Source organism: Monodelphis domestica, chromosome 1 (assembly GCF_027887165.1).
Source record: "Monodelphis domestica isolate mMonDom1 chromosome 1, mMonDom1.pri, whole genome shotgun sequence".
Classification (NCBI taxonomy): Eukaryota; Metazoa; Chordata; class Mammalia; order Didelphimorphia; family Didelphidae; genus Monodelphis; species Monodelphis domestica.
The window spans coordinates 655,348,035-655,370,743 of record NC_077227.1 but is presented as its reverse complement, the minus strand read 5'-3'; the positions used below and the strand labels follow the sequence as shown (position 1 = coordinate 655,370,743).

General features: G+C 36.5%; 1 protein-coding gene and 1 long non-coding RNA gene across 45 annotated transcripts in view; one reads left to right on the top strand and one right to left on the bottom strand.

Annotated features, from left to right (window-relative positions):
* NRXN1 (neurexin 1) overlaps positions 1 to 22,709 on the bottom strand; it is a 1,454,617-nt gene that overhangs the window by 760,589 nt on the left and 671,319 nt on the right. The window lies entirely within an intron of this gene.
* Positions 802 to 22,709, top strand: part of LOC130458397 (uncharacterized) — a 26,112-nt gene continuing 4,204 nt past the window's right edge. The window contains exon 1 of the long non-coding RNA XR_008917704.1: positions 802 to 1,210. This is a non-coding gene — a long non-coding RNA (uncharacterized LOC130458397). The remainder of the gene's footprint in view (positions 1,211 to 22,709) is intronic.

Here is a 22,709-nt window from a genome sequence, read left to right as displayed (position 1 = left end):
AAATCTATGACAAGTCAGAGGCAGGAATCCAAACTAGTGTAAGGAATTTGGTATATTGACAAATACGATGAAAAGGAGGATAGGAAGAAGGAACTGTGAGGTTATTTATTTATTGGGTTTGAGGCTTTTTTATAGAGAATACATCTGTATCCTTTTGGAAGAAGCCAAAAAAAAGGGGATATATACTACAAAAAAGATATATACTACAAAAAGAGTAACATAATGTTCTCAGAAAGAAGAGAGATAATTTCCTCAGAAACTCCCTATTGAGGGACATAAAGTGGTGCTAGATCAACAAACAGTGATTAGTGGAGAGGTATTTTGTCATATTGGTAATCTATCTTGATTATGGTGGTGGAGAGATTCCCAAGGCTTGTCACATCCAATGACTAATACCCAATTCTGGCAATTATAGGGGGGAAAATTATACTGCTAAAAAGAAATTAAGTACTTTGAGTAATAATGAAATCTTGGATAAGAATCTGAACACCATAAAGGCACAGGTGATGATTTTTTAAAAATCAGTTTGCCCATTAAAAGAATAAACATCAAAAAAGAAATGAGGTTTAGAGAAATAAGTAGCTGACTAAGACAATGATATTGGAGAATAAGAACTAGATTTCTCAATTGTGGCTGATGATAAAAGAACAGTGGTTTGGGGGTCAAAGTTAAATGAATAAGGACTAAAAACACCTATACTTGCTCAAAGAATTGTAGACCTCATCAGGGGAGCTCTACAACAGTGAGTAGAAAGTGGCCTTTGTCTAGTTGCTAAGAAGTATACAGTACTATCATTAGTGTGTATGACAAGAAAGAAGAATGATCAGACAGTCACTGAACATTTCTCAAGTATGTACCAGTCACTGGGTTAAGTGCTTGGGATTAAAAAATGAAAAACAGTCCCTGCTTTCAAGAAGCTTACAATCTCATACCGGAATTGGAATTAGTACAGGATCTTGGCAGGAATTCACAGAATACACTTACTTGGAAGAATGGTTGTAAAGATAATACTCAGAAAAAGAAGTGAAGCCACAGGCTCTGGCTGTCAATGTACCATTGCAAAGAAGACTATTGGTGATGAACAATGAACACTAAAGATGCTAACAAAAGGAAATAAATAACTCATAACTACAACTGAAACTCAGGAGGGTTACTAATCACTGCAACAGGATGAAAGAAGGATGTAACTTTTTCAAAAGGAAATATTCAGGTAAAAAGTGGGGGAAAGCATTTTATATCTATGAAAATATGCACCTAGTAATAATAGATAGCATCAATATGATATTTACTATGTGCCAGGAACTATGCTATGTGCTTTACACTTATTATCTCATTTGATATCACAACAACTCCTGGGAGGTAGATGCTATTATTATTTCTATTTTACAGATAAGGAAATTAAGGTAGACAGAGGTAAGTGACTTGCCCAGGGTGATACAAGTCTATGGCCAAATTTGAAATCAGGTCTTCTTAACTCCATGCCTGACCCTCTGCCCACTGTGCCATATAGTCACAAACTCGAAGGAGAAAATGTGATTATAAGCTTTTGATTTAGGGTCAGAGAACAGAGAAGCAAGATTTACACCAGTGAGAGTATATAGCAGTCTCTCTGACCTGAAGAAGACAACGTATAATGAATTTTTGACATACAGCAGATCATAAAACCAGTCCAGAGGCCATTAATAGTTGGACTTTAAGTATCTGGACAACTGCTGAAGTTCTCTTGCTACTGAAAGAAAAGTAGCTGATAAATTATTGACTTGCCTTCTTGATAATCTCAGTTTTCATAGGAAAGACTGGGGCCCATATGGTCTGGAGTGCTGAACCTCATTCTGAATTCTGACAAGCAAGTAGAAACTAGTTGGTGAAATGGAAATGGGAAATCTTAGGAGTAAGTAAATGTACCACTTTCAGAGTTCAGTAGAGACAAGGAGGTAAATGATGAGAATAATAGATGAACCCAGGGTCCCTTAGTCAGTATGTGTCACTGGTCACTCTTTTGTCAGTTCTCAGAACTTGTTGATTCTACCTTCAAAACATCTCTCACATCTGACCCCTTCTCTCTCCTCATACAGTGGAAAGATGTTAGGTCCTAATTGCCTCTTCCCTGAGATCAAATGAGATAATAAGTGTAAAGCACTTAGCATAGTGCCTGGCACATAGTAAGCACTATATCAATGCTATCTAGTATCACCAGATGCATATTTATCCTTCTTCTTCTATTGACCATCTCTTCTTCACTCTGGGCCAGCTTTATTATAATTTTTATCTTGGCGATGTCATCAGTTCCCCTTTCTGATCTTTATACAGATCACTGCTAAATCTGTGTTTTTGACCAAATATTACTCTTAAATGTTAGTCTTGCACTCACAATTCTCAAATAGATCCACTAGGATGCTCTATAATTAATTCAGACTTAACCTACCCCCAAAGATTGCTATCAGGTGCTGAGCATACTGTCTGGAACATAGTAGGCACTTCATAAATTTTAGTTGCCTGACAGATATGTCCACATCCCCATTTCCTTAATAAGTTCTTTCTCAAAATTTCCTTTTTTTTTTTGGAAGCCCCAAGGTCTTAATCACCTAGATTCAGAAATTCAGAGTGAGTTCTATTTTCCCCATTCACAATTTTTAATCATTTCTCAGCCTTACTGTTCTGATTCTCTGATCTTTCTTTTTCCAAACCTAGACTTGGTATTTTTCCTCACTCCAACTTCTGATCTCTCTGAGCATCTCTCTAGATCCTTTTAGTCCTCTCTGTCCTCCCTTGATTTGGCTTCATATCTCTCTCTTCAGAGGCTTGACTCTTTAGGAAGCCATTAACATTCTTGGATTCCTCCATCCCTTGTCCTATTACTACTCACATCTTGAGAAACCAGATCTTGGGTACTCCTTTCATGCAATTCAATATAGTTCATCAAATGAATATTAAGTACCTAGAGTATGGGCAGCTAGGTGGCACAATAGATTTAGTGCTATGCCTGGAGTGATAAAGACTTACTTACCTTATTAGGGTCATTTCTATATTCAGACTTTTACAAACTGTGTGACCTTGGCAAGTTACTTAGCCCTCATCTATAAAATGAGCTGGAGAAGGAAATGAAGAGTTACTCAAGTATCTTTGCCACAAAAATCTCAAAATGAAGTCACAAAGATTTGGATACAACTTAAAAATGCCTTACTGGCAAAAAAGCTTAGATTCTGGGGAGAAAAAAAAACACAAAAAAAGAAGCAATCCTTGCCCTCAAAGATCTCATATTCTACTGGGAGGGTATAAAATACAGACAGATAATTAAAAGGAAGTATATATAAAGATATTAAAAATAATGTCAAATGTAAAAATCTTAGCAAAAACTAAGAAGGCTAAGGAAAGAACTTCCTTCAAATATAAAACAAGGGTCCTCAAGTGTAAAATGGGTATAATAATTGCAATTACCTCACAAATTGGTTGTGAGAATCAAACAAAATAATACTTGTCAAGTGTTTAGCACAGTGAACAGTACATAGTAGACCCTTATATAAAAGCACATTGCTTTTCTTTCCCTCTATTGCCTTTTTAGGAGGTGGTGCCTGAGTTGCTGTCTAAAGGAATCTTGGGAATGTAAGAAGTAAAAGAAAGGAGATAGTAGTGAATTCCAAATATAGAGAATCACTTGTGCAAAGATTAGAGGTGGTAGATAGAATGTCATATACAGAGAATAAATAGGATACAAAAGAAAGTAGTAAGAAATAAATCTTTGCAGGTGGGAATCGAATTGTCAAGTACTTGAAAGACTAACATGAGAAGATATATCTGATCTTCACAGCAATAGGGAGCCACTGGTAGTTTTTTTAGTAGAAGAATGAAATTAATTGTGAACTACAATAACAGCAATAATATGTGGTCATCCATTGTGAGTGACTTGACTATTATCAGCAATGCAAGGATCAAAGACAACTCCAAGAGGTTCATGAAAAAACAAAACAAAAAACCTATCTACTGCCATAGAAGAAACTGATGGAGTCAATTCAGATTGAAGCATATTATTCACCTTATTTCCTTCATGAATTTTTTTATCATATAAGTGATGTGTCTTCTTTCACAACATGTTGAGTATGGAAATATGTATTACATGACATCACATATATAATCTATAGCATATTACCTGCTCCCTTAAGAAGGGAGGAAGGGATAGAGGAAAGGAGAGAACATAGATTACAAAAGATCAGAAAATGATTATTTAAAATAGTATCTACATGTAATCTGGAAAATGTAATAAAAATAAAGATTAAAGAAAGAATGAAAAAGTTAGAGTTATCTTTTAAGTGAATCAATTTAGTACCTGTGTGGAAAGTGGTTTGGAGAGGGAAATACTAAAACCATTTGGGAGGCTATTGCAATAGTCCATGGAAGAAGTAAGTAGGACGTAACATCTTTCCACTGTAGGAGGAGAGAGATGTGAAAGATGTGTTGGAGGTAGAATCAACAAGATATGAGAATTGACCAAATATGGGGGATGACATAGAGGGAAGAGTCAAGGATGTATCCTATTGTATCCTATTATCAATGGTGACTGGGACGCAAGATTTAGATGACTAGAATATATGAGACAGAGAGAAAGAGAAAGACAGACAGAAAGACAGATAGACAGAGACAGAGAAAAAAAGAGAGAGCAGGAAGGGGGAGGGAAGGCTTTAGGATATATCTTTGTGTTACACATAATTACTAAGTAGGAGAAAGAGGATAAATCACTCCTGGAGAATCAGAAGATAGTATCAGGTAAGAGAAGAACCAAGAGAAAATAATGTCATTAAAACCAATAGATTTCTAGGTATGGTTTTTCATACCTGTAATCCCTGCCTCCAAAGAGCTGTGGCTAATGGAACTCTTGAATTCAGAAGTCCTGAGTTTCACTGAGCTAATCTTATTAGTGTCTGAACTAAGTCCTACTTTAATATGGTGAGCCCATCAATTTGCCTAAGGGGATGGGGAGGTGGGATGTGAATCAATCTAAGTTAGAAAATGAAGGGTGAAGCTCCTGTAATGCTCAAGAGGATTCTGGGCCCGTGATTTGTACCTGAACTGTCAGTGTGGGTGAGATATGGACACCTGATATTTTTTAAAAATCAAGGGAAAAGGTATCTCTCCAACATTTGGGAAATGGCTGAACAAAGTATGCTACATGTTGCTAATGGAATAATATTGTGCAATAAGAAATGATAAGCAAGGTGATTTCAGAAAAAGCTGGAAAGATCTGTGGGAACTGATCCCAAGTGAAATAAACAGAACTGGGAAAACACTGTACACAGTAACAGGAATATTTTAAGGTCGTTACCTGTGAAAACTTGGCTACTCTCAGCAATGAAATGATTTGAGACAATCCTGAAAGGCTTAGGACAGCAAATGCTATACACCTCCAAAGAAAGAACTGTTGAACTCGTCTTACACACCAGTGTATTTATGTTTTTATTTTGGGGTTTTGGCTGTGTATAAGTTTGTTCTTACAACAATGACCAATATGGAATTGTGTTTTACATGACAATAAAAAAATGAAAAAAATCAAGGAAAAAAAAGAAACTAATGGAGAAGTACACACGGGATCCAAAACACAAGAAGAAAACTGTTGTATTTAAGTGGATTAAGTGCAATAGAAATTCATATCGCTCTATAATCTCAATGTGACCCTCATTAATCCATAGCAAACATTTATATATTTTTTCAAGTGACTCGACTATTTTTTTTTCACAGACATGACTCTTAATCACTCTTCTCAAATCCCCTGTACTCCAGGCCAATATCATGAACTAAATGCCTCATCATATCATGCTAGAAATTCCACAAATATATCAAACTCCCCATGGTGAAATGGAATGGATGGTCTTTACTTTAAACCCAACTCCTGCCAAACCTGCGAATTCTTTTGAGAATACCACATTTTCTCCATTTGCCTAATTTTCTAAGTGGAGTGATCCATAATTCTTTCCTCTTCTTCATGTTCCATAGCCAGTAAGTCTTGTCAATTTTACACCAGAGTGTCCCTTCTATTACTTTTCTGCTTACATGGTTATTGCCTTAGTTCACATTCTCATCACCATCACCAGGACTCTTATATAAGCCTCTTAATTGGCCTTCCTGCTTTTAGTTTTACCTTGCTCCAATTTATCCTCAACATGGCTCCCAAAACAAATCTTCAAAAGCCTGATCATTTCACTCTCCTACTTAAAAATCTTTGATGATTTACAATTTCTTCTGAATAAAATACAAATTCCTGATACTGACACTTAAAATCATACATAATCAGGTTCAAACTTTTCAGGGCTAAAATGATAAATCAAACAGAAGTTAGTGTATTCCTTTCACTAAAGAGCTTCAAAAAACTCTGAATGACCAGGGTAACTATATTAAGGAAGTGATACTTGTTCATCTATTGGTTGAATTAGAGATCCCTTCTTGTTCCAAAATTCTAAAATCTGGTGACTCATTTCACATTACTTTCAAAAAAACATACATTAGCTTCTCACCAATTTGGACTCACAGAACTGAATTTCTGTTTTCATGCCTGTCTTCATGCTTGGAATTTATCTCTTAATTTCTGCCCCTTATTATGCACAGATTCCTTCTGTACTTAGCACTTTCCATGAAATGAGATCTTCTCTGATCTACCCCTTAAAATGTTAGTGTTGGCTTTCTTATTTCCTTCTCAAATTATTTTATTATGTTATCTTTCTATGTATTTCTGGCATCCTAAATAGAATGAAAGGTCCATGAGATGAGGGATTATCATCATTTTTAAACACTAATGTCTAGTACAGTGTCATGAACATTTTTTTTAAAATCTAGCTTTGAGATATTGCTGGCTGGAAAAAGTATTGGGCATAGAAACTCCGTCTACCAATTTAGAATGACAACTCATCATAGAATGACAACTTGGAGCTGCTCAGAGGCTCTGAGATGCCAACTAACTTCCCTATGTTTCCATAACTAGTATATGGCAGAGCCAGGATTTGAGTTCAGACCTTCTTTAGCCCATTAAGACTATTTCTTTTTCATCTTCATCATTTTGCCTCTCATCTGTGCCTTGAAAACAATGGGTCCTTAATAAATATCTGTTAAAAAAAAGTGAATGGGAGTTGTTCAAAGTTAGGAATTGACATGCTGGGTAGGTTAAAAGGGCAAATACTGCTATAACTAGAAACTAGAGTAGATAGAACATTGGACCTGAAGGCAAGAAGAACTGAGGTCAAATTTGGCCTCAAGCTCTTGCTAGCTACATGATCCTGGGCAAGTCACCACTGCTGCCTCAGTTTCACTATCTGTGAAATAGAGATAATATCACCTATGTTTCAGTTTTTTGTGAGAATGAAATGAATAATACATTTATGAAGCACTTTTTAGGCCTTAAAGTATCATATACATTTTAGCAATTTTTGTTGTTGTTAAAGGCCCCATTGGTAAAGATAACCAAGAGAAGGAGGGAAACAAATGAACCATGAGTGATACTTCATGAGTCAGGTTTGGAAGTTCAAATAAGTGAGTAGGATGAGCAGACTAAATACAAACAGAAAAGTAATATTATATTCAAGGAAGATGAATAGAGTACAAGGCCTATATGGACTTCTTGTTGAGAGATGGTACTAAGAGTAATGGCTTAAAAAAGGGGTATCTAGCCTGAGGTATTAAAAAGCTTCTTAGGGGGGCTTGAGGATATTTAGTAAACAACTTTATTATCCTATTTATGCCAATTTTATGTGGATTGTAAACCTTAAAATTTCTTAGACTTATAAATGTTGGAAATTTCACCATTGGGAAATTTCATACTTGAAGAATTTTCTACTGATAGCGGGAACTCTATTGGGAATGTGAACCCCATTGGCATGGGAGGTTCCTCCTCCTCCCTTCTTAAGATTACTTTAGGACAGAAACCTTTTGCTGAACAATGGAAAGGGCTTTGACCTATGCTTAAACATAGAACAGGGAGTTCTTTGAGTCATGATTGATTTTAGAATTAATACAATAGAGATACTTGGAATGACAGAATACAATCTCCACCCTACTCAGAGTAAAAGGATTTCGGAAGGGCTGCAGCAAAGGATCAAGATTTAATTATTTGAGAATATGACCTTCAACAGACATGTGCAAAGCCACAGACCTCTGGGCGGTCCTGGGTTAAGCTAGAGCCACCATTGGCACAGGGAAGACATGGACAGTGATTGGTAGATGTGAGAACTGAGGGGAGGGAACTTAGATGGTTTCCTTAAAGATAGCGAGGTCTGAGGACTGGAGTGGTTGGAGAGGTTTTACTCTGAGAGGTTGTGCTCTGAGAAGCTTGCTCTGAAGGAAGCTGGAGGTGGAGGCCCCTGAGACTGTTTCTCCATTTTGGTCACGTGAGTGATAGGGACTGATCTCTTCTCTTTGCCTTAGCTATCTAAGGGCTTGGGCCTTTTGGCCCAGCCTAAACAGAAGGGGTATTTAAGCCCTATTCCCTTCTCTCCCCTTTCTCTCTCCCTCTCTCTCTCTCTCTCTCTCTCTCTCTCTCTCTCTCTCTCTCTCTCTCTCTCTCTCTCTCTCTCTCTCTCTCTCTCTCTCCCCCTCTCTCTCTCTAATACCTTTCTTCCTCCTGTTTGTAATTAAACTCCATAAAAGATTGACTGCTGACTTGAGTTTTCATTTAGGAATTACATAGCTGAATTCCTTGGCGACCTTAAATTAATATATATCAGTCTTTTAAAGTGATTTCCATGTCACAGTATAAATATGGGAATCTTTAGAATTAATTTCATACTGAATAGTATGGAAAGTTATTGAATGCCAAAGGTTACAGTCACCAAAAAAAGCATTGGTAATTGCTGGTCTGGAAACAATAATGGGGAGCAAGAAGAAAGATGACTTTTTTCCCCAAAAGTTTCTAATAGCAATAGTAGAATTAGCTTCCATGGGGCAAGATTGCAAGGCGGGAAAACGCCATCTGGGAAAAGTGTATTTACAGATGGAACTGGGAGTGATCACCAAATAAGAAGAAGGCAAATAAAGCCAATATTTCTAGAGAGTACACATATATTTATCCTCTGCTAAGTTAGGTGATGACATGGGATTTAGCAGCAAAAAGCTTCAGTTCACTTATATTCCTATTCTTTGCATGATGATGGCATGTTATAAAAGCTAAATTCTTAGATAACTCTGATTCAGGGTTGGACTGCTAGCAATATGACATAATAGGGAAAAAAACCTCATAGGAATCCTGGTTATAAAACCTAGATTCTAGCTCTGATTCAATGAATAGTTACTTTTTTTTATCTTGGGCAAATTACTTCATCCCTTGCAGCTTGTATAATTGAAAATCTGTTACCCTAGAAAAAGAACTACATTTCCTGGGAGTGGCAGGAAGGAAGTGCTAGTCACAAGATCCAACTGCCACTCTTAGTTGCCCCTTCCCCCACCAACTGTCAGTCTAGTTTCCTTTCCACACTGGGAGCCCACTGACTTCTTGTCATTACATACTTCCTGTAGACAGAGGATATTAGTGAATGAATGGGCAGTCCTCTTGTGGCAATTTGGCATGATGACATAGAGGTTGGTGGCGGTGGTAAGCTAAGCCCAGGGATTTTAAATGGGTTGATTAGCCATGGGAACATGGTCTTTATTTTGTATCCTCTGTTCCTTTATTTCTAATGATCATTAATAAATCCCTTAAAACATAACATTTTAAAATTTGAGATTTAATTTTAACTTTTACATTGATGGCAACCACTAGTCAGAGAACATATCAATTTTTTAAGATAGCCTAGATACATTTTTAAGCTACTTTTCTCTTGCCAAGGCTTTTCGCCCACCCCACCTACGCACCCACCCTCGCAAACTCTGAGAGAACTCTGAACACTCTTTGGAGCTACTGCCTTTTTCTTTCCCTACTTTTTGCCTGCTTGCTCTCTTTATTGACTGGGCTATTTTTAGCCAGGGGACTCTTGACTAAGAGAAGATAAGTCACTTCTCTTGCCCATCTGCTTGAGTTCATGTTCCTCAGTTCCTTGTTGCTGCCTCTGGTGTTGCTGCTGCTGATACCACCTGCTCCTGCTCCTGTTCCTACTCCTAAATCCTCCTCCTGATCTCTGGCCCCAACCCTGACTGTTATTGTTGGTCCCGCTGAGCTGCTAGTAGCTGCTGATGTATCTTTGAACTCACAAACTTGGAGCAGATCTCCAGCAACTAGTAGAAACTGGGGTGTATTTTCCTTAGGCAATGATTAGCCTCCTAACTCCCTCTACAAATGGCTGGGGAAACTAACATTTTTACTTCAGGGGAGAAGGGAAGCAGTAAGTTAGTCTTCCAAACAGGAGGTAAATTACAAGCACAATATACTCTTTGAAAGTGCAGTACCTTGCCTATTTCAAACAGCTTCTACCATTCATGAGTGCACGGATCTTTTCACTTATCTTGCCTGAGATTCAGGGGAGAAATTAATCTCTCTACAACCCTTTGCCACATGGGCCTGCTCAGTCTCTAAGATTCATCCAGTTTGAGATTCTTCAAATCCATGTTCTCCCTTGCTATGGGAAATACCACAGTCCTGACAAAAGGAATCTGAACCGATAGACAAAGGAACTTTAGAGACTGGAGGTGAAAAATTTAAGCTTCTTCAGACGAATGTTTTATGAAAGTCTCTGTATTTTATTGTATTTTGCTGATTATCTGCTTTAAGATTTAACTTTGTTGTTTTAAGTTCATATATTAATGTAGTCAATGCTATTCTGTTACATTGAATCAGTTTAATCTACTGTGTTTTAACTGTTAGTTATATTCTGTTACCTTTTCCCATATAACTATACTGAACAAATACTATTGAATAAACCCATAAAACCAGTTTTTTCTTCCATTTTGCCTTTGTAAATTGTCACATAGAGGATGGATGGACTTCATCAAAATTGGTTACAATTGAATAACAACCTTTGGAAAATTGAATGAGCTAAATATCTTAAATTGATTTTAAGGTTTCTTTAGACATTATTATTAGATTTTTTTCTTTTATCAACTCTGACTGATAATTTTGAGTTATTTGTAACAAGTGGTAAATGGTCCATTTTAGTAGCTGAAGTGAAGCACTATTATAATCCCCACCTCCCACATTTGTAAAAATGTGAATGGATGAGACATAACAGTCTCATATCAAAGCAGCTGGGAAGTTGATCCTAGGGCATGGTACCCCTGGATGGCTCCCAAGAGGGAGCATCTCTCTTTTGTAACTCTGGCTCATTCTGCCCTTTCACCAGAAGGATCTAGATTCTTGATGACATTTTAGACTCAAAATCAACAGTACAGAAGTTTTGTTTTTTTCTAGACTCCTCTGCCACATTTTTGTAATGATGGCAGTAATAGACTTATGTATATATTACTACACCTGAAAAACTTGTGACAAGTATCCATTAGTTTTAAATGTCATATTGGAGACTCATGTGAAGCCTAAAGATAATGGATTTGTTTGCTATTGTCATTAAATTGGCTATTATAACTTTGGGGATTTTCATACTTCTTGAATGTGCATTACATGTTGCATTACTGTTCTTTATTTTTAAAAAACTGTTACTTTGTGAAAATCATTTGCCCTCACAGTGAATCATGGCCAGGTTGGAAGGAGGACATGGATATAATTTTTTTGGTGAGAAACCTTTGTATTCTACCTTTCCTTAGCTGACACAGTGTGTCAATGATTCTAAGCTATACATTTTGAATTTTAAAATCTTTTTATTATTGTTTTTCTTTGATGTGCAATATAGTATGAGTTTTATTTTTCTCTCCTTTTTATATTTGAAACATGTTTCAACAGCATTGAGAATATATTTATTTGATTTTTTAATTTTGCAGTAATACAAGTTTAAAATAAATTTGCCCAAATGTCAATGCATACCCCCAAAAAACTTTAGACTATAAAAATAATGCCAGTGATTATTTTAAAAAATATGAGAATTTGCTTAATGATTCTGTCTGATTCCAGGACAAGAGAATACAAAAAGATCCATTGCACAGTGTCAAAGAAACACAAAGCTAAACTGCATAGAACCAATCCAGCACAAGGTCAAAGAGACCAACCGATCCCAATGGGATTGATGAAATTTTGAACCAAGACAAGAGGACCTGAACTTGTTTAGGGTTTGAGGTTGTGGCTTTTTTGATTTATGTCAAAGGCAGGTTTTCCTTGTCCCATATTCTACCAAGTATCTCAAATTTGACTCCTACCTGGCTTCTATAATCTAGTCCCTATTCTGTCTTTCATTGTGTGGCAAAACTTTCTGTAGCCCTGGCTGCTGATTGGGAAAGGTGCATAATCACATAAATTACTTTAATTGACCCTGATTCAAGGTTTGAGGAAGGATGAAAGTGTTTGGAAGAAATATCATGCACAGAGAGAAAGTTAATTGATGAGAGGCATAGTAGGATTGCCTAGTAACACTGAGTGCCTAGTTGAGGTTATGTAATATAATAGGTTTATTCAGCTTTACTTAAATGTTTTACACACAAGACTTTGATAGTCTATATTTCATCCAGAAATTCAGTGAATCTGTTGCCCTAAAAAGAACTACATTTCCCAGGAGCCCACTGAGTTCCTGCCATTGTGTACATCCTGTAGACAGAGGATATTAGCAAATGGGTGGTCCTCTTTGGGCTCTTTGGCATGATGACATTGAGCTTAGTGGTGGTGGTAAGCTAAGGGTGGGAATTTTAAAGGGGTTAATCAGCCATGGGCACATGGTCTTTATTTTGTATCCTCTTTATTCCTTTATTTCTAATGATCATTAATAAAGCCCTTTAAATATAAAATTTTAATATTTGAGACTTAATTTTAACTTTTACAGGCTCATGTTTGTGATATGGAAAATCATGGTGTTGAGATAAATATCATCTAAGGTCCCACTCATTCAACCAACATTTATTAAGCTTCTATTATAAATTAAAGCATAATGTGCAACACTGTGGATACAAAAATTAATGAGACAGTGCTCAAGAGTATGCAATGTAGTAAAAGTGTGAGATACAAATAAACATTAATAAATATAAGGCAGTATGAAATGAGCACATAGGCAAAATGAAATAGAACAAAATGAGAGTTTAGAGAGAGAAAATCTTCATCTGGCTAGAGGATCAGGAAAGGTTTTTTGAAGGAGCAAACATTTGAGTGTGGCTCAAACATAAAATGTATCTGTATTCCTGGGTTTGCCAAAGAAAAAGATCACTAAAGAGAGAGATTAAAAATAAATGAAAGGGTAAACACAACAGAAGAGACAATATGTTGGAGGAGACAGGTAAAATGGGATGACACAAACAAATAGAAAGATCAGGTTTTGAGAGGAGTAAGGTCACTTTATCATGTAAAAGGGAAGAGGGGAGAGTCAGTGTCAGAAGACATCTAAGTGCTGGGAAATGAGGAAATGGGAAGAAGAGGAAGTTTACAGTTGATGGACATAATTTTTCTGTAAAATAAGAAGCAAGGTTCTCATCTGAAAGTGCAGAAAGGAGGAGTCATAGAAGGTTTGAGGAAGGATGAAAGTGTTTGGAAGAAATATCATGCACAGAGGGAAAGTTAATTGATGAGAGGCATAGTAGGATTGCCTAGCAACACTGAGTGCCTAGTTGAGGTTATGTAATATAAATCTATAGTGGATCCAGTCATAATGGTTGCAAGATTTTCTCTTCATTCAGCAGCTTATATATAGGCACAAAGTTGATGAATAGTGGTAAAGATTAATGGTTGAGGTTTTGCTAGGAACAACTGGTGATATGATAGGGAGGGCAAGGGATTGCAGACAGCAGTCCAGTATAGAGTTGAATTGATTCACCAAAGAGTTAAGATGGGGAGAAGATCGATTGTCTAGTGCAAGGGAGATGACCTAGGAGAGAAATGAATTCTCAAGGGTTAGAGGTCATGGTGTAGATGAAGAATAGGCTTATGTAAAGAAGGCAGAAGGAGAGGTATAAAGACAATACATACAAAGGCAAAAATACATATACATTAGGTATAAAGGCAATGGATAATGAAATTTTGAATTCTTGAACTAGGAAGTGGTATATTTGTCGGCGATGGCAAGTTGAAGGGTATGACCATCTTTGCATGTGGCTGGGGTAGGGTAGAGGAGTATTTGAGAGAAAATCAAAATGCATGTTGAAGTCTCAAAGTCTGAGGACAGGAGTTGGAAAGGAGAGAAAATTCCAAGTCAGGAATTAAACTCATTGAGGAAGGAAGAGGAGTGATCTGAGATTCTATAGCTAGGATGGTCTTGACTAGGTGGCAGAAACTCCCCTCAAACAATGTAGAAATGACAACTCATCTATAACTTATTTTTAGAGAGTTGCTTGGGGGATCTGAGAAGTCAACTTGCCTATATTTCTATAACTAGTACATGTCAAAGTCAGGACTTGACCCTCAATGGAAGAGAAGTTACTGAGTGATGAAGGAAGGGACCTGGGAGTGGCAATGTGGGAACAAGAGGTATTCCATGTTATGAGCCCTGAGCACTGAGCCAGGGAGACAGAATAAAGGTGCAGCCAATATTGGGCAAGGATGATCAGGGAGAATGTGTCTTTAGGGAAAAGCTAGGTTTCAGCAAGAGTTACTAAATGGAATGAGTGGAAAAGGAATAAATTTAAGATAAAGGGAAGATGATTTCCCATTGAACAGGCATTCCAGAAGGCAGAGTGGAAAGGCTAGGTGGAATTAGAATGAAACTTTGGGATGGAAGGTTGAGGGGCATGGGAATGAGGAACTTAGTGGCAGGGGGTATGGAGTATGGTTTGGAAGATGATTTAGAGGAGTTTAGAGTCACTGAACATTAAGGATATGGCCAGCTTTGAGAATCTTCATCATTGAGTGGAGGATGTCACTGCTCTATACTCACAGATAGGTACAATAGGAGAAAAGGGGCCGCAAATGAAAGGGAGGGTTCTTCTTTGCACTGGAAGTTCTCCATATGCCAGTTGGGCAGACTGACAGCAGGAGGTGGAAAATGCTTTGTCCTAGTACATATGGAAGTGATTGCTTTGAGGTAGAAGAAAGATGCCCAGACTGGCCCCAACCAGCCTTTCCTCAGGAAATATGCTCTGCCAATTAGGAGGTGGAAGGCTCTCATGTGGTCTGAAGTCTTCTTGGCAGGAGAAGGCAACTATGAGAAGACAGTAGAAAGTACCCTGCCTGGTTCATCCATAGCAACCTTTCGCAGTAGTCAGGCTGAGCCAGGCAGAAGAGAAAATACCTGGGGTAAAAGAACACACATAGTCTGAAGTCTTCTCAAATATATCTCTTACATATTCCCAAAAAGAATGTATGTTCATATATCTCTTCTGAATTATAGCCAATTAGAGTTCACAAGGATCTTTCAGATCAATGTCAAATCCACTCATTCGACAGACAAAGAAATAAAGTCTGAAGGAGATGACAAAACTTGTCCAAGATCACTTGAATTATAAGTGACAGAACCCAAACTTGTATCCAGATCTTTTAACTCATAGTGCCTTCTTGCCCTTTATTTCTAATGGGGCTGCTGTGAGGATCCATGGAAGGGACATTTAAGGTGGATATAACATTTCATGACCCTATTTATGTTTTTCTTGGCAATTATACTGGAGTGGCTGCAATATCCTTCTCCAGTTCATTTTACATTTGAAGATCAAAACTGAGGCAAACAGGGACAAGTGACTAGTTCAGGGTCACACAGCTAATAAACTGTATTTTGGGGGAAACAAATGAAAAAGGAATACATTTGGGGCATACAGTTGGATGGATTGTCCATTGAGTTAATCCAACAAGGCATGCATCTGTGACAAACTGTAAATAAGGAAGAGGTTGGACACATAAGTTAATAAAGGGGGATAGGGCTGGATCACTTTTGGGAAATTGTGCTGTGCACTCAAGGATCCCAAGTATCTTTCCTTGCTACAAAAGCAGATGTTAAAATATCCATATTCTCCCAATGATGTTCCTAGGAAATGTCAGTGGAAAGACAAATGGTAAGTGTAAGCAGGCTGTGAAGTGTTGTCAATAGTAATGAGAATATGGGGAGTGGGATAAAAGATACCAGTGAATACACCTTTGACTGGAAGAAGAGGTGCCCTGATCATGTATTTAGAGTGAAGAATAACAGAAGGCTACCTTGAGTGTTTCACTAGGATTCCTGTAATATTAAAAGAATCATATAATATTTTCAGTCTTTCTAATAGTTCTTACCTGGAGGATTGATAAATAAGCATTGTGCATGATGAGAAGATACACACATGGGATCTAGACTGGGGGGCAGTAGTGTCAGCATCAATGAGATTAGGAATTCATAGAACTATCCATTTTAAACGGTGAGAAACAACTCATGGGGATAACACTGATGATTTGATGAGAGGTGTAAAGCTCTTTTTATCCACTCATAAAATCCCTCACTTCATTTTGTCACTGTGTGTGGCATAAGAGATTTATGGAGGATAAAAGCATCCTCTTTTTTAAAAAGTCAATTCCTTTGGACGGCTTGAGGAGACAGAAGGTGTTTCTACCTTTCTGTGAAGAGCAAACCAAATGAAGAATGTGTCTATGCCTGGAAGCTGGGGGTAGGGCAGTGATGGAGGAGGATAAGAAGGAGATAGAATCTTGGAACCTTGAATGCTCACTCACTACAGTGGCAGACCAGGGTAGGCCAACCAAACAGTAGAGAACAATGAACGCCTATGATCAGAGCAAGTGGAAGAAGGTCTAAGAAGTTGAAAGGGAAACATGAAAAGAGGGGCCAAAAGGCATTTATCTGCTTTGGGGTTTTGTCTGTTGTTGAATGACCGAGGTAGGAAAAAGTGTATCATAGACATAAGAAGCAGTCAACCTGAAACAAAATATAAAACAAAATTAAAAACTCAACTGGGGTTATATTAAAAAAAAATCAATGAGATAACTACTCATCACTTGTGTTGAACAAAGTGACCATAGGATGGAATTTTATCTCAGAATTTCATGGAATCTTGTGGCATCTCTGGAACAGCTTATTTTCAAGGTATAAATGCAGGTAGTTGAACAAGTATTTCTTGGGGAATCTCAGGATTGAAAAGTGGTTGCTACCAGGCTATTTTACTTGGCTAATATAAGATGCTTCCATTTTGCACCCCATCCTTTTTCCTTTCCCTTCCACAGCTAGGCTCTCACTATTGCCAGGAGAAAAAGCTCAGGAAACAACTTTAATTTGACAGGTAGACGAGTAACTGTTCCAAACAAGTTAATATTCCGAGAGAAGAAGGTAGGATCAAAGAAGGTCTAGTCCTCTGATGCAGAGTTAGGGGTTACGGGAAATAACATTTTGGAGGCTCAATTTATTGAGCTACTTCTATTTGCATATTGCATGCCCAAATGCAGTGTAATACAAAGAGCTCAAAAAGGCAAAACAAAAAATAAGTACATATTAGTGGTAGACACAAAGGACCATCCCTCCAGTCCTAAGGGTGTTTATTCTATAGCAAAGAATCAATTGGGACAATTCCATCTGTATTATATTATCAGCATCATTAGCTTTCTCCTCTTATTCCTCATCAAAATTGCTTGTTTAAAAAACAGAAATGCATTGGACTAGATAGGAGGTTGCTGATCATCTCTATAAGAAAGTTGATGCTTAAAATGGAATATTTACCTTTCTTGATGTCTCAACACTAAAAACCTGATCTGATGACAAGAAAGAATATATTTTTCTAAAAAGAATAAATTGGTGGGTCTTCAAATATGCAGAAAATAGACATGTGGGTTGACTAGAACAACTAAACCACTTTTTTTTCTCTCCCATTGCCTTTATGGAGTATGTTTTGTGGCATTCTGGTGCCCTCTTGTGTCTTTTTGAGGTATAGTAACACATGGAAAACTATTTGGCATCGAATCAATCCAGAATCACAAAACAGTCCCATTTCTGGTCAGGGTTTGAAAGAAAATGGATAATGTCTGAGATAAAATGAAACCTGAGCTTTAGCAGGACACAGATATTTCCTTTTCTATATGGTTTTGAAGCTCATCGCCACTATACTTATAGTCCAAATTATTTAGATACGTATCAAGTATCTCCTATATATATATAGGATTGGGAAGAAACATATAAAAATAAAGACACTGGAAAATATGGGGAAAACTAGCTAAAATGAGGTTGCATGGTTGATGTCTATTAATTAATTCTTAACTGGGTTTTTTTTTAAATTTCCTTTAGCTCATTTAAAATTCCCCTGATAACAGTTTTTTTCTCTCCTTACCTTAAATGAAACCTGACTTTCCTCTGACAATATCTTTTACATTCTTCTACTATTGCCATCACAGAGGACCAAGAGACTACCATGAATTCAGGAAGAGAGCTCTGAACACTTCTTATTTTCCCTCAAAACTTTCAACTGTATTCATCTGTGTTCTGTCAATAAAATAAATCCACATCATTGAATTCTTCCAATTTCTCCCAATTTTTGCTATTGACACCATATGGTGCTGACATTATGTCCTCAGCTTTTATAAATGACTAATTCCCAATCTTCTGCTCTACTCTATATACTACAATATTCCTTGGAAAATCCTAAATTCTTATTGCCAACCCTTCTAACATGCTTTTCACTGAATTTCTTCAGCTCTGCCTCTTCAGCTGTGAAAGACTATAAGACATTCTTCCAAGTTCTTTGAGACACTAGCATGTTGCACCAGAGATATGACTGTAGAACAGAACACTATATAAACTATAACAAAAATCCTGAGCTAAAAATTCCATTCTCTAGCTATAACCTTTTGTCCTTATACTTTTGCTTTTGCAATCTAACATTACCACTTTTCTCTAATTCTGAAAACTATATGCTCTACTTTCTACTATTCTCCTCATGTACATTCTCCACTTAACTTTACCTGCCTCTTTTCTAATCTAATCTAATCTAATCTAATCCAATATTAGACTCTTTTATTAATTTACTAGTTTGGTGTCTCTAATAATTTCACTAGTCACTTATAATTTTCCTTATCCCTTATGTTTTTATGATCTTCCAATCAAAAAACTTTGAAAATAGCCAAAATTCCATAAGATCACTGGTCAAATGAATTTATATATTGAGAAATATTCTTGCAAAGATATGACTCACTTGTCAGGTCACTTTAAATTGATCATTTAAAGGCTACAAATTTAAAAAATCTCAAATCATATAATATAGCATTCTTTTCTAGTTCATTAATATTCTCTAGATATATAATGAATGCTTAATAAAGGTTTGTTGAATGAATAAATGAATGAAAGGATTCTGAAGGACAATATATCTATTGGAAGGAGCATATGATCTTCTCTATGTATATGTCTAAACATGTTACTCTTCTGCTTAAAACCCATCAGTCATTATTGATTAAAGTTCAAAGTTTTAACTGAAGATTGAAAGCCTTTCCACTCACTGGGAGTCCACTGCCTTTTTAGTGTTATATCATAATTTCTCTTTCCACGTCCTTTAAGTCAAATTGAATGTTTTCTTCACTTTCTAACCACTATGATTTTGTTCATACTCTTTCCTATGCCTAGAACCCCTTCTTCCTACTGAATTCCCTCCAACAAACTAATTTCAAACCTCACTTCTTCTGTGAAGTTTTCCCTGATTAGTCAGTTGGTACATTTCAATCTTTTTTTGTATGTTGGGAAAATCTTATACCCCTCTTCCATGCTTATCATGTATGATTTTGTTTTATAGTTTAATATATGTGTGCCATATACCACTACTAAATGGTAAACTCCATAACGAAAGAGTCCATGTCTTATCTAAATTATATATTACTCCATAATTATATTTCCTATAAATTGGATTTTATTCCATAGTACAGGGCTTTGTATAAAGCAATATTTGATAAAATGTGTTGAATAGTATTTCACTATCCTCTAAAACAGATGTTTTTAAACTTTTGTGTTTATGGAAACCTTGAAATGTAGGCATCAAAAGATTAAAAAATTACTTTATGCACCCCTGATTAAGTAAGAACTTCTCCAATTCTAAGAAAATAATTATTGAAGTGATTTAAAATAAAATTATAGCTCTGGCCAAAAGCTCAGCCAAATTAGCTTGTTATTTTCAAAATCACTCAGTCATAACAGACTAATCTGTAAGTAAATTTGAGAAACATTATTGCAATTTAAGAATAAAAATAAATGTGTTGAGGTTTTGGAAATTATTCCTTACTTTCTGTGGGACTTTGAAAGTTACTTGAACTTTCCAAGCCTCAGTTTCTCATCCATAAATGTCTTCTTGAGCTACCTTAGAGGAGTTGGGGTGAGGATCAAATTACACACACACACACACACACACACACACACACACACACACACACACACACACGTACAAATATGTGTGCCTAATAGGTACACACATATATATGCATCTATATGGTAGTTCACTTATTTTCTGTCATGTGTGACTCTTTGTCACCTCATTGGGTCTAGCTCATTTTACAGATGAGGAAACTGAGATAAGCAGGGTTAAGTGACATTGCCTAAAGTCATATAACTGGTAAGTGTCTGAGGCTAGATTTGAACTGGAGATGAATCTTCCTAATGCTAGGTCAGGCACTCTATCCACTATACCACCTAGCTTCCCCCAAAATATATGTATGTGAAATAAATCTGCTTTATAAACCGAAAAGTGTTTTACAAATGTAAGTTAATGTCATCACATTTTTGTATTAGTTTGTGTGGTGATACATACATTCTCTGCTTTATAAGTATAAAGCATTATTATAATAAAGGATATTATAAAAAGAAAATAGTGGGATTGAGAAAGTTGCTTTCCATTTTAGATTACTGCTACCAGTTGTTCTCTTCATCATTAAAGGTAGTATAAATGTGATGATGATATTAACTATTGTATAAAGAAATGCAACAGACTTATGAGAGAAATTCTTATCTTTCTTCTTCCCATTATGATAATGTATTGAAATGAATTATCTACCCTTTGTTTCCTGAACACACTTGAAATCAGTGACATACTTGGGGTTTTTCATGTAGTGTGTAGGCATGAATTTAAAGTGTTTTTCTATATGAAGCCAGATGATTTATTTGAACTCAAACCTAGAGTTTTGACCAATGGTGCAGTCTTTTAAGCTGATTACTAAATTGATTACTTTGCTATGGTTAACAGTGTGGTCAGTTTCTGCATAAATAATTGCTGGACTTCATTCTACTATAAATGAATGAATTCTGTAATAAGAACTATGTTGGTCTAATGATTGAAATTTAATAAGGATAATGAAGATATGCAACTTAAAAGGGATAATATAAATAAAGTCTTAAAATTTGGATTAAGATACCAATTTTATGAATATAAGATAGGAGAAATTGGAATATAAAGAAGTTCTGAAACCATTTGAGGGATTCATTTAATAGAAAACTCATCATAATTGATTATTGTGATATAGCAATATATATATATATATATATATACGCGTGTGTGTGTATATACATATATAGGATATTAGACTGCTTGAAATAAGGCATAAAATCCAGGAAGGAGGTGATGTTCCCTGTGTCCTCTCCCCATATCATGCATCTATATTAGTACATTCAATTCTGAATGAAATGATTTAGGAAAGACATTAATAAGTCAGTATATATACAGGAGATGACTATCAGGAGATTATAGTTCTTGAGATCATAAGGGGAAAAACTGAAGGAAATGAGGATATTTAGGTTGGAAGAAATGACTAGAGAGGCATGTTAGCTATCATCAATTATTTGAAAGGCTGTCACATGGAATAAAGTTTAGACTTTTATTAACTTCCCCCCCTTTCTCTCCCTCTCTCTCTCCCTCTCTCTCTCTCCCCCTTGCCCCCAACCTCTCTCCCTCTCTCTCCCTCTCTCCCTCTCTCTCTCTCCCTCTCTCCCTCTCTCTCTCTCTCTCTCTCTCTCTCTCTCTCTCTCTCTCTCTCTCTCTCTCTCTCTCTCTCTCTCTCTCTCTCTCTCTCTCTCCCTCTCTCTCTCTCTCCACCAGAGGGCAGAATTAGCACTAGAAGTAAGTTGGAGAAATGTAAGTTTAGGTTTGAAATAACAGATGTAAACAAATAAAAACAAACAAAATACTTCTTAATGAATTGGAGCTATCATGAAGTTAAATGGGTTGCTTTGGAAAATTTCCTTTAACTGAGATCATTAAGCAAAGGCTGTATGGTCACTTGTATATTAGGTTTTAGGAGGAGTGGGATTCTAGATTAAATACTGGATTCTGGTTGCACTAGAAGGCTTGTGATACCCCTTCCCATTCTAGGTTCTATAAGCTGGGAACTCATAAATTTCCTTTCTATTAACCCCTTATGACAAGTCATTTTTAAGGTGTCAATCCATAGCGTGTTAGCTTGTGAGGTCAATCAGTGAAATTTCCAGCCTTTTAGCTCTTACAATGGGTCTGGATATAATCCTTTCTTTGGGAGATTTGTTACCTCTCATCAGTTGGGGATGAATCAGTTCAAAATGTTGTGGGAGGGGCGAACCAATATTTTGCATAAAGATTTCCCTTCTCATCTTCTGTTTTTTGGCAAAAATTTGATAGTGTAGTGTGGTACCTAGAAGAAGCTGTGCTTGGACTTTCTCCAACCCTCCAGGACTGACTATTCCTCATCCCTGAGATGGCAGCCACTAGAATACTATTGAAGTATTAATAATTTCAGGTCCCTTAATTTTGTGATAACTCTGAAGAGATAATTGAAAGTACACCTGCCATTTGTACATGTTCTCAACCATAAA